The following is a 17,103-nucleotide window of genomic DNA, read 5'->3' as shown; positions in this document are numbered from 1 at the left end:
TATCATCCTTTGATGATATTCATTTATCAGCCAGAACAAGTATATTAAGAAATTATATTAATAAGGTTCCAGTTATATCATATAAGGATCCAGAGAGCTTCAAGAACTGGCGTTGTAAGTTCTAAGGAATTTTGAAAGGGTATATTGGTGAATACTGTATTCACGACGAGCGTTTTAAGAATCAACTAGAAACAACTATAGTTGGTCCTGATTATTCTCTAGTGGTACATGGTTACTGATAATCAGTCATCAAATATTCTTTTAATTTCCTTACTGGTATTCTTCAAGAACTTCATAGAAGCAGCGGTAAGAATTATCAATCCCTGTCCTTGAACCTTATGGTGATTATTTGTATTTATAAAATTCATGTTTCTACCACTGAGCTAGAGCTGAGGTTTGAACCCAGTAATTTTGCGAGCCGGAAGGCCTTAATTTTTTGTGAATTTATTCGCAAAAGAGGGAATTTAGAGACTGCTCTTAAAATACCAGAAACATCGTATTATCTGTGAAGGAATTGCAATCCACAACTTCTCACAATAGCTTCATAACGTGGGACTCTATCATAAGAGATAACCCCCCCAGGAGCACAACTTCACAAGTGCAAGACCTATAATAGGCCTACAAGAAATATTGGGTTAAAGAAACGAGACGGGCCGCCGAAAACAATGGATGGACAGGTAGAAGTTCTAGTGACCCTTCAGTCGTCGCCTATTGTTATTAAATTTCGACATCTTCTATTGTTAAGGTTTCCACTCCAAGGAATATACTGGTGGACCAGTCTGGTTACTTGAAGGCACTTTCAGCTGTAAACCAGTGGTAGCATACAATGATCGGATAAACACACACACATTACTATCGATGATAAGTACAAATTTAGCCAAACGTACGTGGTGTGTGAAGCCCACATCGTTTTTGGACGTACATTTGTTTGCCGTCCTTATAAATTCTAGGATATTGAATGGAACTTGAAAAACACATGATACACATCATACAAGGTCTGTATAATAAGTAACCAGACTTACCTCAAGAAATTTTTATTGGCAAAATATGTACAATTTTTCATTAGATATCTTCAAAGTAGTCCCTATTGGAGTCGATAACATGCTGATACCGGATTTTCAAATCCCTGAACGCTCCATGGAAGTCGGCAACCTCTATGCTGTCTAGAGCCCTCGTCGTAGCACGTTGAACGTTTTCCAGAGTCCCGAACCGCGTTCCTTTAAGTTGTCTCTTGATCTTGGGGAACAAAAAGATGTCCGGTGGTGCCATATCCGGGCTGTAAGGAGGATGTGGCAACATTACCCCTCGACTGTTTGGCCACTGCTCGGTGACGAGCAGGAAGGTGTGCGACGGAGCATTGTCGTGATGGAGGATCCACGAATCGGCAATCCCCGGACGGACTCTATGAACCTGGGCGGTTAGTCGACGAGCACCTCTCTGTAGTACTGGCCGTTCACAAACAGTTTGTGCCACCCCACCATACTGTAAATGACCAGTACTACAGAGAGATGCTCCGTCGACTAACCGCCCGGGTTCATCGAGTCCGTCCGGGGATTGCCGATTCGTGGATCCTCCATCACGACAATGCTCCGTCGCATACCTGCCTGCTCGTCACCGAGCAGTTGGCCAAATAGTCGAGGGTAACGTTGCCACATCCTCCTTACAGCCCGGATATGGCACCACCAGACATCTTTTTGTTCCCCAAGATCAAGAGAAAACTCAAGGGAATCTAGAAAACGTTCAACGTGCTACGACGAGGGCTCTAGACAGCTTAGAGGTTGCCGACTTCCAGGGAGCGTTCAAGGATTTGAAAATCCGGTATCAGCGTGTTATCGACTCCAATAGGGACTACTTTGAAGATATCTAATGAAAAATTGTTCATATCTTGCCAATAAAAAATTTCCTGAGGTCAGTCCGGTTATTTATTATACAGACCCTTTATATTGGCCACGTTGTGTTCAATCCAATAGAATCGGAAAGGACGCCAAAAATCATACGTTCAATAACTATCGAATTGTATGTAACTCAAGTTAATCTGTATACAGCTTGTGAGCAAGTTGAGTTTCATCAAATGAACCATTGAGAATAATACAATATTACAAGTACTTGATCACTGATTTAGATTCAATAATTTTAGAAAATACAAGTAACAAGTAAGGTACATAGTAATAGATAAGTTGATGCTACCAGCTAGAAGAGCCTTCAAGAATCTACACTGGGTCGGGCCACTGATGAGGGTAATGAAGCGGAATCAGAGGACAATAGAGTATGATAGTCCAGAGTTAAAGGATGAACCTTTTAGGCTCAACTCACACGACTCAGGTCGAGAAGAGACTCGACTCTAGTCGAGGGCATGTGTTTTCAAACGGTGACTGTCGCGGAGACTAGAGTCGACTGGTCTGAGTGTCACCATTTGGAAACACATGCTCTCGACTAGAGTCGAGTCTCTTCTCGACCTGAGTCGCGTAAGTGCGAGTTGAGCCTAGAACACGATTGCCCAGTATATAGGTAGCGCGGGCCCGTCTCGTTCCTTTAACCCGAAATATTCAAATCTCAATAGATCAGAATGGAATTTAAAAAAAGAGAGGTATGTTACAACACTCACCAGCTGTCAAGAGCCGCACTTGAAGGTTCTGGTCCCATTAGGATGTCCAGCTCATATCAGCATCAATGTAAGAAATGTTGTCATGTACCTCCAGCAATCTGGTTCGTCCCTAGAGAAAATAATGATAAGAGGCATTGAAATGATGGAAAATAATCGATCGTTATCGAAATATTAGCTTAGTGAAAAGATAGCATAAGAAGATATCCTATGGTATAAGACATTTATGTTCTAATTTCCAATATTAACTCAAGCCGATAGTAGTTTTTGGAGAAGCTATGTGACGCTGGTAGTTTCTCATACTGTGCCGTTCTTACACTCTCACCCTAGCAAAACAGTAATAATAGACAGTAGTTGACAGTAATCGGCATGAGTTGACAAAAAATCGGTTTCAAATTTGGAACATAAACGACCTATTCCACTACCTCCGTAAATAGAGCCGTAGTGCATTCGTGTGACGTCAGCACAGGTAGGGTTCCTATACCAATAAAAATTCGTTGATTTCAGTTGATCTATATCAGCTAGTGTTTTTATTGGTGTAGGAGCCCTACCTGTGCTGACGTCACCAGAATGCACTATAGCTTTGTTTACGGAGATAGTGCCTTTACGCTATACCATGGGAAATCTACTTATGCCATATTTTTTCTATGATTGTATTCTACTGTAATTAATTTTAAGGTGCGTACAGATATACGCTCCGCGAACATGAGCAATTCACTTTTAATCATCTGATGCCAAGCTTTTTATATCTGTATCTTACCGTTTCTGTGAAAATACAGATATAATCAGCTGAATAAAAGTAAATTGCTCATGTTCGCGGCGCGTATATCTGTACGCACCTTTAGAAGTGCTCTATAAGTCCGTTGGAACTTTGACGTTCTCAAGCCGCCTCACTAGAGACGCGCGGCTAGAGTTGTCACCAAGGAATTACACCCTTGGACCTCTAATGCCTCGCTACACTCTTGCCGAGTCGCTTGCCAAGTGTCCAAAACCTCAGATCAACATAAGTCTGAGCGGTGGCCTAGTGGTCATCCACACTCTCGTCGAGCAGTGGCACAGTGATCATCCACACTCTCGCCGAGCGGTGGCACAGTGGTCATCCATCCACACTCTCGCCGAGCGGTGGTACAGTGGTCATCCACACTCTTACCGAGCGGTGGCACAGTGGTCATCCACACTCTCGCCGAGCGGTGGCATAGTAGCCCATCCACACTCTTAACGAGCGGTGGGCATAGTGGTCATCCACACACTCACCGAGCGGTGGCACAGTGGTCATCCACTCTCTCACAAGCGGTGGCGTAGTAGCCTATCTCCACTCTCGCCGAGCGGTGGCTCAATGGTCATCCACACTCTCCCAAGCGGTGGCACAGTGGTCATCCACACTCTCGCCGAGCGGTGGCACAGTGGTCATCCACACTCTCGCCGAGCGGTGGCACAGTGGTCATCCACTCTCTCCCAAGCGGTGGCTCAATGGTCATCCACACTCTCCCAAGCGGTGGCGTAGTAGCCCATCTACACTCTCCCAAGCGGTGGCACAGTGGTCATCCACTCTCTCCCAAGCGGTGGCGTAGTAGCTATCTACACTCTCCAAAGCGGTGGCGTAGTAGCCCATCTACACTCTCCCAAGCGGTGGTACAGTGGTCATCCATACTCTCCCAAGCGGTGGCTCAATGGTCATCCACACTCTCCCAAGCGGTGGCGTAGTAGCCCATCTACACTCTCCCAAGCGGTGGCACAGTGGTCATCCACTCTCTCCCAAGCGGTGGCGTAGTAGCCTATCTACACTCTCCAAAGCGGTGGCGTAGTAGCCCATCTACACTCTCCCAAGCGGTGGCACAGTGGTCATCCATACTCTCCCAAGCGGTGGCACAATGGTGATCCATACTCTCCCAAGCAGTGGCTCAATGGTCATCCACACTCTCCCAAGCGGTGGCGTAGTAGCCCATCTACACTCTCCCAAGCGGTGGCACAGTGGTCATCCACTCTCTCCCAAGCGGTGGCGTAGTAGCCTATCTACACTCTCCCAAGCGGTGGCGTAGTAGTCTATCTCCACTCTCACCGAGCGGTGGCACAGTGGTCATCCACACTCTCCCAAGCGGTGGCGTAGTAGCCCATCTACACTCTCCCAAGCGGTGGCACAGTGGTCATCCACTCTCTCCCAAGCGGTGGCGTAGTAGCCTATCTACACTCTCCAAAGCGGTGGCGTAGTAGCCCATCTACACTCTCCCAAGCGGTGGCACAGTGGTCATCCATACTCTCCCAAGCGGTGGCACAATGGTGATCCACTCTCTCCCAAGCGGTGGCGTAGTAGTCTATCTCCACTCTCACCGAGCGGTGGCACAGTGGTCATCCACTCTCTCTCAAGCGGTGGCGTAGTAGCCTATCTCCACTCTCGCCAAGCGGTGGCTCAATGGTCATCCACACTCTCCCAAGCGGTGGCGTAGTAGCCCATGTACACTCTCGCCAAGCGGTGGCACAGTGGTCTTCCATACTTTCCCAAGCGGTGGCACAATGGTGATCCACTCTCTCCCAAGCGGTGGCGTAGTAGTCTATCTCCACTCTCACCGAGCGGTGGCACAGTGGTCATCCACTCTCTCTCAAGCGGTGGGTAGTAGCCTATCTCCACTCTCGCCAAGCGGTGGCTCATGGTCATCCACACTCTCCAAGCGGTGGCGTAGTAGCCCATGTACACTCTCGCCAAGCGGTGGCACAGTGGTTTTCCATACTTTCCCAAGCGGTGGCACAATGGTGATCCACTCTCTCCCAAGCGGTGGCGTAGTAGTCTATCTCCACTCTCACCGAGCGGTGGCACAGTGGTCATCCACTCTCTCTCAAGCGGTGGCGTAGTAGCCTATCTCCACTCTCGCCAAGCGGTGGCTCAATGGTCATCCACACTCTCCCAAGCGGTGGCGTAGTAGCCCATCTACACTCTCGCCAAGCGGTGGCACAGTGGTCATCCACACTCTCCCAAGCGGTGGCGTAGTAGCCCATCTACACTCTCGCCAAGCGGTGGAATAGTAGCCATCCACACTCTCGCCAAGCGGTGGCACAGTGGTCATCCACTCTCTCCCAAGCGGTGGCATAGTAGCCATCCACACTCTCGCCGAGTGGTGGCACAGTAGCCATCCACAATCTCACGATTGTTGTCATTCGTACCAACTCGGTGAGAGTGAAGCGCCGGTATAAAACTATTTCTAACTTAGAAAACGTTGATTACTTGGAACAAATACTAAATTAAAATTGAAAAAAGGAACGTACCTGTCAATTACCATACTTGAAAGCTGTGGTCCATGACAAGAGTGAATCAGGATATGCCAAGTATACTCCATACTCCAACATTCGATGTCCCATCACAACCAAAATGCTCTCTTCACAGCTGTAACATAGCACAAGACAAAAACATCAATTTTGGAAAATAATTATCGAATTTAAATTGAGCTCGCAGAGGTCGACTTCAGCTTAACAAATTCTTCAAGAATCATAGTTGGGGCGAGAATGGGGCTGTTGATGTTGGATGTCTATAGTGAGGTCCACGTTATAATGGCAGTGTTTGTTTAGCACTGGTATTTCTATCCTTGCCTATCATTCAACAAAGCGAATAGCGCCATCCCTTCCTCGCTTTGCTCTGTTGCCAGATCGTCTTTCAACAATGTAGAATTAATAATTAATTAACAAAATATTTCATTTTAATTATAAAAATTAATTATGAAATTATAAGAAAAATAACTTATTGCTTAATGAAATATAATTGATTGTTTTAAACGAGAATGAACAGTTAATATTACATCAATGAATCGGTATCAGATACCCTTCTTATAAGACATTGACAAGACAGAGGATCGGTACCGTTGTTCTTTTATCTTTCTCCATCCATGACCAGCACTAGCTGGATAGATTGCGTCATTAGGTCAAACATAAGATCGAGATGGGTAGCAGTTAAAGCGAATTTAAAAAACTCTGTATTGCCTCCTCATTCAGGGAGTAAAGCGGCAGGTTCACAAGCTTTGCCCGAAGCACCCTCTCGAATATCTTCACTTCCCGCACACGGAGACTCACTGGCATCCTGTTGAATATTTTTAGTGCACTGACAGGAAAACTAGTGTGACCGTGTGCGTCTTGCATGAGGTAGATCAATGTCAGCCCGTTGTCTTGTATTGTGATCGTGCACCTGTCCTCTGGAGATAGGTTTGCTGACCTCTTCTCATCAGTGACAGGGAGCTAACAGATACTGACAGTAGACTGTAATAATCTTCAGTCTCCTGAAGATTGGCGCACAATGTTCAAGGCGATGAGAAGCTGTGATAATCCGGAGAACCGGATAATCAGGAGCAAAATCCTTCTGAAGCCACCTGCATGACCCCACATCACAATACCATAGTTGATATGGCTGTGGAAGAGACCGTGGTATGCTGTTACAAGGTACTCCTAGGAAACTTGACTTCTCAGCATACGCATTGGTTAGATTACTCTAGACAGTCTATTACATATCATGTCAATATGTGGCTCCCATGTCAGTGTGGCATCCATCATTATAACGTGGACCTCAATATAGTGTTTCATTGTCACTTTCCAAATTTTATTTTTCGGCTCAAGCATTTATTTATTCATTTTTAATTTTTTTTTCGACGTGCACTTGCCTTTCACACCCTTATGATTCTCACAGCCCTCAGGTTATCAGCCGAGTGACCCCAAAAGAGACGATGTGGCACTGAAAGAGTGCGTGATACATCATCATAACATCCGTGGTCTAGCAACCTAGAGATCCCGGGTTCAAACCCACTCATCACCAAAAGTCTTCAACCAGGTCACTTCCGTGTTATCGGCTGACGAATGGACAGTTGTAAGGCCTATTGACGACATCCGGCGAGGTGTGACCTTCCTGTAAGGGGCTCACCATACAAATACCTCTCAGGGAGGCTACTATCAACACAAGTGTGATGAACTTGTGTGTACACACATGTCGTCATACATTAATTGTTGTTGTCAAACATTGATCACAGCAAAAGCACAGAAGAAGAAATCCATGTTCTTTCCTTCAAGGCGGAAGGCTTGAAACGAATTTTTTTTGATAATTTGATTGTATGAGAAGAGATGTTTAGGTATTTCTCCATAATTGAAAGAATAAGTGCCGGTTAAATTTTAATCGTGATTAGTTCCACGAGAACCAATTAGAGAAGCCGTCTTATCAGAAAGGCCTTCTCTAACTGGTTCTCGTGGAATTAATCACGGTTGAAATTTAACCGGCTTTTGGCAACCGGGCGTAAATCCAGTTACATATACATGAATTTTAGCGTCTGATAAATTCTATTAGATTAGACATAACTTGGCATGCAGATTCTGTGTTCATGTATAAATAAAAATAGAAATCTAAGTACCTTTTCGTATTATTTACATGTTTCGGTTGTATGATGCCATTATCAAGATGATAATGTCTTTTTGATAAGGCAACATAAAGGCGAAACATGTTGTGGGTATAGTATATTTCGCACCTAGAGCAGAAAATGAGATTTTCCGGCTCGAAATCGGTTTTCAAGTCCGAGTCGTAGGCGAGGACTAGAAAAGATTGAGAGCCGGAAAAACATTTTTGCCCGTGGTGCGAACGCTATTTTTCGCCACACACAAAAATAAACACTATATATATATATATATATATATATATATATATATATATATATATATAAAACACGTTCACGTTCATTAAAACTCAGTTTTTAAAAAAGACAATTTTATTTGCAAAAATACATGGTAACACATCAAGTGGCTGGAGTAGACTAAACTAAATGAGCGCGCTGAGAGCGACACTAAGCGGTACTGACAAAATAGTAGTCAGCACATCAATTGTTTAAGTTTACATAATTCCTCCCCCTTAAGTTTTTTCGTCCCGAAAAAAAATTTGGGACACTCAAAAATTACAAAAAATTAAAATGAAGTTACAAATTAAAGTTTACTAACTTAGATCTAATTCTAGAGGGGTACAATATAGTTATGGTAGGGGTTGATGATATGGGTACTGGTGAATCAATTCGGTAATTTAGTACACTGGGTGGCTTCTTAAATTTGTAATAAACGATTATCAAAATTACAAGAAGTATTAATGTACTTAAAACAACAATTAACAATGTGGCGTGTCTTAAGGACGAAAGAATCTTCAAAATTATAAAATCCAAATCTCTAGTTCAATATCATCAAGTTTACTAAATCTTTCAAATCGATAAGTTTAGTATGAATTTTTATTGGTACATGACTTAATTTTTGTGCATATGTGGTAACTGAAGTAAACGGTAATTTACATCTGTCATTTTATCATTGATATCCAGATTGATAGGAAAGATGAAGGAGTATTATAGTGCCATTATTGATATTAATTTGATCAAATATATCCTAAAATACAATTACAATTTTCGAAATAATTCATAAATGGTCTATCATTAATTATTTCTATTCTTACACAACTATCCAAATCCTTATTATTTACACAGACAAAATACAGTTATCACGTATAATTTCTCATGAAGTACAGAAAGAATAGAAGAGAATTTTTGACAATTGGTCAGTTTCCAAAGCTTTTTGTTTTGAGACACAGATATAAGATTTCTTTTAATTTCATGGTTTGAACATTGATTCCATTTCAACAGGATAAGACGAAGGTATATTTTTCAAATAATATCGTTTAATTTCGGTAATGGATAATGTAAGTTATACAGATTTCGATAAAATACAAGTGCTATTACTAATTTCCATAAAATACTGGAATCTCTACTAGCTAATGAATCATTCTTATAATTAATTAATCTACGAAAATCATCAAAGCTCAAAATTGAGGATGAAGTTTCCCTTCTTTGCAATACATCAACAGTTAACAAACTCATTATTTCATCATCCAACAATTTGTATAGCAAAGTAATTAAGTCAACAGCTTGCATATTTTCGAAATATTGGCAGTTTCGTTAGTAATATTTTCTAATGCGTATTATTTGATTAATATGCTCAACATCGAAATAACTTTTAATTAACTCATGGTTCATTTCAAAATTATGTTTCATTTTTAACAAGATGTAATTAATTATTTCTATTTTACCAATAACTTTGTCGAGGTGTTCTTTGTCGTCAGCAGTCATAAAGTCCTGTCAACCATGATTTGGCGTTTCCTAATCCGTTCATTAATATTATCAATATTTGCATTAACTATCGAATTGTTACCAATTTGTTCATCAAGATCATTCAATATACTTTCACTCACCGACGAGGAGCTTCATTGTTATGGAATCTTAGCAGATCATTGATATCAATGTCATCGTACTCATCATTGTTATTGGCATTGTTTCGCATTATTTTCCGCGGGAAAGCCTGGGAACAATTCTGAATCGTCAAAACCTGTAAATTCATCACTACTTTCCATCATGTTACATTGAAAGGCCGTGAGAGACAATCAGCACACAATTGAGCGACCTTTTATGAATTCTACGGTGTAATCATATCTTCCATTAACAATTTCCATCTCATTAATTTAGCATTTGGTTCTTTTAGAGAATGAAGCCATTGGAGTGGCTTGTGATCTGTTCTTAGGGTGAATTTCTTCCATACAAATATGGCCTGAAATGTTTCACTGCCCAAGTTATTGCCAAATTTCTTTTTCAATAGTAGAAAGATTTTGTTCAGCGGGATTGAGTGTTCTAGAAGCGAATGAAATTGGGAGATCTTTTGTCAGTCATTTGACTAAGGACCGCCCCTAAGCTTACATTGGATGCGTCTGTTGTCAAAATATATGGATCATTCAATTTAGGTAACTGCAATATTGGTGCGTTAGTAATTGCTTTCAGAAAATTGACAGCTTCAATGAATTTGGATCTTTTGGGTTTATAGTGGATGTTTTTCTCAATGCGTTAGTTAAAGGTTGAGCTATTTTAGCGAATCCTTTTATCATTTTCTGTAGTATCCTGCCAAACCTAAAAATTGTTTATTTGTTAGTAGTTTGTGGAACGGGAAAATCTTTTATTGCTTTTACTTTTTCAGGGTTAGGCTGAATGCCTTTTTCCGAAACTATGTGACCTAGAAATAGAAGTTCTTTCTTAAAGAATTCGGTCTTGTCCAATTGTATTTTTAGTTGATGAGTTTTCAATCGTTTGAATACAACGTTCAGGTGTTTCATGTGCTTGTAAGCTATCACTAAAAATAATAATATCATCAAGATATACAAGAACATTTGGTAAATCACAAAATATCAAGTTCATTGTCCTTTGAAATTGAGGTGGACCATTTTTCAACCCAAATGGCATTCTGAGAAACTCATAATGACCATTTTCAGTACTAAAAGCTGTTTTTGGTATTGATTCGGGTTCCATTTCAATTTGATGGAATCCTGAAACAAGGTCAATAGCCGAAAAGTACGTTGCTCGACCGATTTTGAGAACAAGTCTTCAATATTCGGGAGAGGAAATCTTCATCTTTAGTTTTGTTGTTCAATTTCCGATAATCTACTACAAGACAAACTTTGCGTTTTCCTGAAGCATCAGGTTTCTTCGGCACAACCCATAAGGGAGAGTTGTACGGAGAATTAGACGGTCTTATTATCTTTTGTTCGAGTAACTTGTTTATTTCATTACTAATATCCTGCCTAAATGAGATAGGATAGCGGTAGTTTTTGAATAAACAGGTTCTTCGTCTGTAGTCACTATTTTATGCTTGAGCAAGTTAGTAGCAGTTAATATATCACCTTCGAATTTTATTATTTCGGGATATTTCATAAGAGTACTAATAATGCATTCTTTCTCTTCTGAGTTCATATGCTCAGTTCTCAATAAAGAAGTGATTTCGTCAATGGAGAGGGGATTATCGATCATCTCACCCATGTACAATTCACATTCTTCTACAGAAACTGTTTCGATACTCAACGTTTTGTCACAATCAGAAAAATATCAATCTCAATAAAACCATTCCTATCAATATCAGTTACAATATATACAACTGCAATTCCTTAATACTAACAACACATAGCTTATCTGATGGAGTGCAAACATTAGTTTTAATTTTCAATTCATTCCAACCTTTGTTGATTTCAATATGATTCATTCCTAACAGTGGTATCGTGCAATCTTTCGTTATGAGACAATTGGTCTCCAAATCAATTTTTGCTTTCAACCCTTGCAATGTTTGTTTCCAATAAGAACATCATAATTATCGCTAAAATCATACACATAAAATTTTTCATCTTTATCAACACCAAGCATATTCTAACATTAATATTTACACAACCTTTTCCATTAGATTCACCAGCGGTGTACGAATTTATAATCACAATCAATTATTTTTGTCTGAGGAGAAACCATTTGAGGTTTAATGAAATTATATTTACTACCTGTATCGATCAAAATTCGTGAATCATTGTAATGAATATGAGGCAAATCAAGAGAGATCGTATTCAAATCTAATACTACGTTTTGGATTGTTGTTCGAGCCTACTTCTAAAAAATGATTCATTTTCTCGCAAAGGTCACTTACAGCATTTTCCATAGAACTCATTCTAGCATTCATGCTTTCAAATTCGGAAAACTCATTTTCAGAAGATTCAATATTGTGAACTGGAAACTTTTGAAAGTTGGAAACTGTTCTCATGCTCACATCGTTTGATTTTTGATTCAAATTTTGGTTGTTATTATTGAAGTTTGCATTTGGATTACGATTGAAGTTGTGATTTTGGAAACTTTGTCCATTACGAAATCTACTTTGAAAGGATTGTCCTCTGTTGAAATTATTTTGAGGCTGAGAGAAATTTCTCTGATTGAAATGATTTTGAGGTTGAGAAAATTTCTCTGATTGAAATTGAAATTACGATTTTGAGATTGAGAAAAGTTTCTTTGATTTGAATTGTTTTGGTTTTGAAACTGATGGAAATTTTTCGGATGCGAATTTGATTGGATTTGACGAGTTTTGTTTTCCTTCAGATTTACTGAAAGTTTGATTCATTTGTGTTACATCAGTAGTAAATCCTAAATGTTTCAAATAAGCACTACTCTTATTGATAATAGCCTGTCTTGCATCACTGAGGTCTTTGATTCCTAGCGTTTGTAGGTGAGCTCCAAGCTGGTGGTTGATTCCTTCGACTAAAATCATTACAATTTGTTTATCCAACTGAGATGAGATAGTTTCAAGAATTGGACCAGTTAGTCCATCGATTTGTGTCTTGAGATAATCACGGTTCTTTTTTGTTGCAGTCTATTTATGAATTGAATAGGGTGTTCTTTTTGGTGTGATTTCATAGCAAGCAGTTCCATAGTTAATTGTTCTACTGTCCTATTATCAGCAAAGTTGTTTTTCAAAACATCAATCAAATTTGAGAGGTCATCTACTGTACTGTTGAGGATTACATCTTTAGCGTCCATGTAATTTGTTTTTACAATAGTGAAGGAGAATCCAATGATTGTCTGCTGCTTCCGCGATACGATTATTACAATAGTCATTTTCAATTTTTCGACAACTTCGAGAAAGCTAAGTAGTTCTATTGGGTTCCTGTATATTCAGGTATTATGTGTAGGTGATGTTTCGCAATTGGTCTTGAAATAAGGGGGTTATCCATTGTGCTTTCACTGTTATCTTCACTGTCACTGATTGTAGATGTAGAAGACGTGTTACCTTGAACTGTGGAGTTGGATACAGCTGCAGCCAGAGCCAGGTACGATCTTAACCTTGGCCGGTAATCGATAAGAAGTTTATGGTCTGGTCTGCTATCCTTCTTGCCTTTCTTCCCAGGATGGTGGTTGTTGGTTGTTGGTGTTGATGAGTCACTCTTCCACTTGACGGTCTCGATGATGGTTCATATCAGTTGCGACCCCGACTTTCGAATTTTCCGCGATCACTTGTGATTGATAATTGATCAATATAAACTGGCGGTTAAATGAACAGCACAATTTTCACGAAAAATCTTCAGGGTCCCTGTTCGGGCGCCAAACACGTTCACGTTCATTAAAACTCAGTTTTTAAAAGAAATTTTATTTGCAAAAAATACATGTTAACACATCAAGTGGCTGAAGTAGACTAACTAAAATGAGCGCGCTGAGAGCGACACTAAGCGGTACTGACAAAAATAGTAGTCAGCACATCAATTGTTTAAGTTTACATAATTTATATATATATATATATATATATTAATATATATATATATATAATATATATTATATATATTAGAATTATAGTTGTTTACTAGCACTCCCGAAGCAGAAGTGAAGGTGATAGCTCTAGCAAATCTGAGTAATCTGAATATCAGGAAATTGTCCAAGATTTATTTTTTTCTGATGTGTCTTAATAACCAAAGATGATGTTCCATTATGTGGGAGGTTGAGTTTATACCTTTTTTATTCTTTCAAATGACATAAGATGATATATTATGTTTTAATATTGAATAATGAACACAAATAATGAAAAGTTTTTTTGATCAGCTGTTTTTTGATCACCTTTCTTAGTTCCATGTTAGCGGCTGGAAAGGGTACTCTTTCCGGCCTAGGCCGGAAAGAAACCAGTTCTGACGTCAGACGAGAGTCGTCTGCAAACAATGTCTTTCAGATCTACGAAGGGACTGGAAAACAGCTGCTTTCTGTGCAGTGTGGCGGAAAATAATGTTAAAAAGGTTACTTAGATTTCTATTTTCATTTATATTCAAGAGTAGCCCTAAAAGAAAAAATACTATATGTTCATGGGTTTGCCAAATTCCGTTTAATCTGCTAGTTTCTATAAGGACGGCAAAAGTCGAGCGTCCAAAACTTGATTTGTGAGTAACTTAGGCTTACTAAGATAATTACTTAGGCTTGAGACATTGATGTTGTCAACAACACTATATTTGTTCAAAATCAATTTAAATCACAAACTTTTTGTGTAGCTAAGAAGTTGATATTGTGGTAATTATTCATATTAAATAAAAATATTAAGAAATTGTCAAAAACCACAGATTATTGATAGTTAGAAAGACGGTTTCGATTGTCACACATTGTCAATCTTTGATAAACAATCTCCGAGTTTATCAGAGATTGACAATGGTGTTACAACCAAAACCGGTCTTTCTAACTATCAATAAATCTGTGGTTTTTGACAATTTCTTAGTATTTTTATTTACTAAAATCACAAAACAGGCTTCTTGGCAACACCTATTTACCAATCTTTAGCTGAAGTGTGGCAGGAAACCAGGTTCTGAATTTTTGAATATAATGGAGTTGACACCATCAATTTCTTAAGCCATTTACACTCGTCGATTTTTAGAAGCTCAATTTTTGCCGTCCTTATAAAATCTACCAGATTAAACGGAACTTAGCATTTACTAATTGTTTATTTTATATTAGGCTGGCCACTAACGGTAGTACATGCATGTTTTGTCATGAGGCTTTCAACATAGTAATAAATAGAACGCTGGAAAATTAAAAATTATAATGATAGAGAAATAATTTAACTTCAAATAGAGCAGCGAAGAACAAATAATTAGCATCCACTAAAATGACAATCCTACTGAAAAACAGAAACCCACACCATAACTTAACGATAACCGAACATAAAAAGTGTTGTGAAAAATAAGAAGAATTCAAAAGAAATTATAAAATTCTATTTAGAATTCAAGTCAGTTATTGAGTAAAAGACAAGAAGTGATTTGGGTTGTGGTTATGATTAATAATTGGGGAAAAATCTGACAGTAAGTTAGATGTAACAACTAATATGATCTCCGAGTTAATAACAAGAAACTGAAATTGGAACTGAGAGAATGAGTTAAAATAGGAACTTAATTAACATCTATAGTAACTAGGGAGAAAGACTACAAATTAAAAGATTACAAATGGAAATTTAATACCGTACTTATAATATAAATTCTAAATGGCCTAAATTGTAATGTACTGTAATGGATCTGAAATTATTTGAATCACTGGGTACCTACAGGAATAGTGTTAGCTAACTTCAAGTTTTTTAATATAAAGATTTATATAGGAATATAAAATATGTTATAAACTAAAAATAATAATTTATTACCATTGAAATTTTAATATGAAAATTTCTATAGAAATATAAAATAGTTATAAACTATAAATAATAGTTTATGACCATTGAAATTAATAACCTTTGATAAAAGGTTTAAAATAGTTTTATGCCTATTACCATTGGCTTGTAAAATTTGGTCAACTAAAGCTATTTTTACTGTTAAATAAAAAAAATTGTAGAAATTTAATAAATTCTAATAAATAAGTGGGCCATGGTGACACAAAATGGATATTTTTTTATATAAAATGTTTTGGTCTAGTCTAGGTTATAGGCCTACTAATATTAATTAGAACTTAGGTTTTATGTTTTTGGTTTCCAACTATTTTGACAAGTTTGAAAATAACTATTGTATATCTTAATTGATAGGCTAACTAACCAATTTAAATCAAAACTGTCAAAACCTAGGTAAAAATAGAAGGATTCATAAAGATAAAAAATATTGGACTAATGAACGCCGGCCAAAGTTTAAATTTCACTTATTATAGAAAAATTAAACTTAGAAATTATTAAGTTATGTATTTGGTTTATTCTATGTAGAATGATATATAAATAACGATAATAGTGGTTAAAAGCAAAATAATTAGATAGTCCTAGTACGAGATCCTAGCATAAGTGGATCGTCAAATTGGAAGCCTAGAAAGTTTATTAAAAAACAATTCTAACTTTATAGAAAATCAAAAATTCTTAGAAGTTTAAAGAAAAAGATGTGAAGTAGTAAATAATAGAATTGAAAACATTCAATTAATTACTTTACCAAAATAACGCCATAGACGATAGGACTAAGAAGCTTAACAATTCAGAAGCTCAACACACTGGAAATAATTCCATGAACCTTTCCGCAATGCTTCAGTATCACTGAGAAAGTATTGTTATTATTTTAGAGGGAATAATTGCTAATAAAAACTAAAAATAAACCAAAACCGAGATGAAAAAAATTGAGACTTTGAAACAAGCAACGCACGAGCCAGCTGCCGACATCTTGCGCTCAGCTGATCCAACTTTCATTTGCCACAGTACCGCTGCATGGTGGTTGAAAAAGAAAGCTCAAAAATAAAAAATATTTTTTCCAATTCTCATACAAAATTAACTGCAGAAAACATTATTAAATTTTATTTCGTTTTTATTTTGGAATAAAATTAAATAATGAAAATTGATTATGGAAAGCTTATCATGACATAAGTACTTTTTTCACGTGTCTGTCTGGACACAACAAAACTGAAAAGATCAATTCTACGTTTTGATATATGGTTGTCTGTGAATGTACCCGTAAGTATTCACAGAGCTACAAGAAGACGGTAATGATGAAAACATAGTAAAGCGGCGAAATTATATACAAGCTTGAAAGTGTTGAAGATAATGTATACGAAAAAATAGAATCAAATCACCCTATTTTTATCTTAATTTTATTTTACACCTGTTTCGACTTATAATGTTATGCAATAACTAGGTACTATACTTAAATTATGAGAGAAAACATGTTGTGGAAGAAA

The 17,103-nt window shown here is 38.1% G+C and overlaps 1 long non-coding RNA gene across 1 annotated transcript; it reads right to left on the bottom strand.

Annotated features, from left to right (window-relative positions):
- Nucleotides 1-2,602: 2,602 nt before the first annotated feature.
- Nucleotides 2,603-16,581, bottom strand: LOC120356143. The gene is made up of 3 exons (XR_005573947.1): nucleotides 16,368-16,581; nucleotides 5,861-5,978; nucleotides 2,603-2,714 (listed from the first exon to the last, which is right to left on the bottom strand). It is a non-coding gene; the product is annotated as an uncharacterized LOC120356143 (long non-coding RNA).
- Between the last annotated feature and the right edge of the window lie 522 nt (nucleotides 16,582-17,103).

The sequence above is a fragment of the Nilaparvata lugens genome, unplaced genomic scaffold (assembly GCF_014356525.2).
Source record: "Nilaparvata lugens isolate BPH unplaced genomic scaffold, ASM1435652v1 scaffold5956, whole genome shotgun sequence".
NCBI classification, from domain to species: domain Eukaryota; kingdom Metazoa; phylum Arthropoda; class Insecta; order Hemiptera; family Delphacidae; genus Nilaparvata; species Nilaparvata lugens.
Note: the sequence above shows the minus strand (reverse complement) of the source record. Positions and strands in the feature narration are given on the sequence as shown.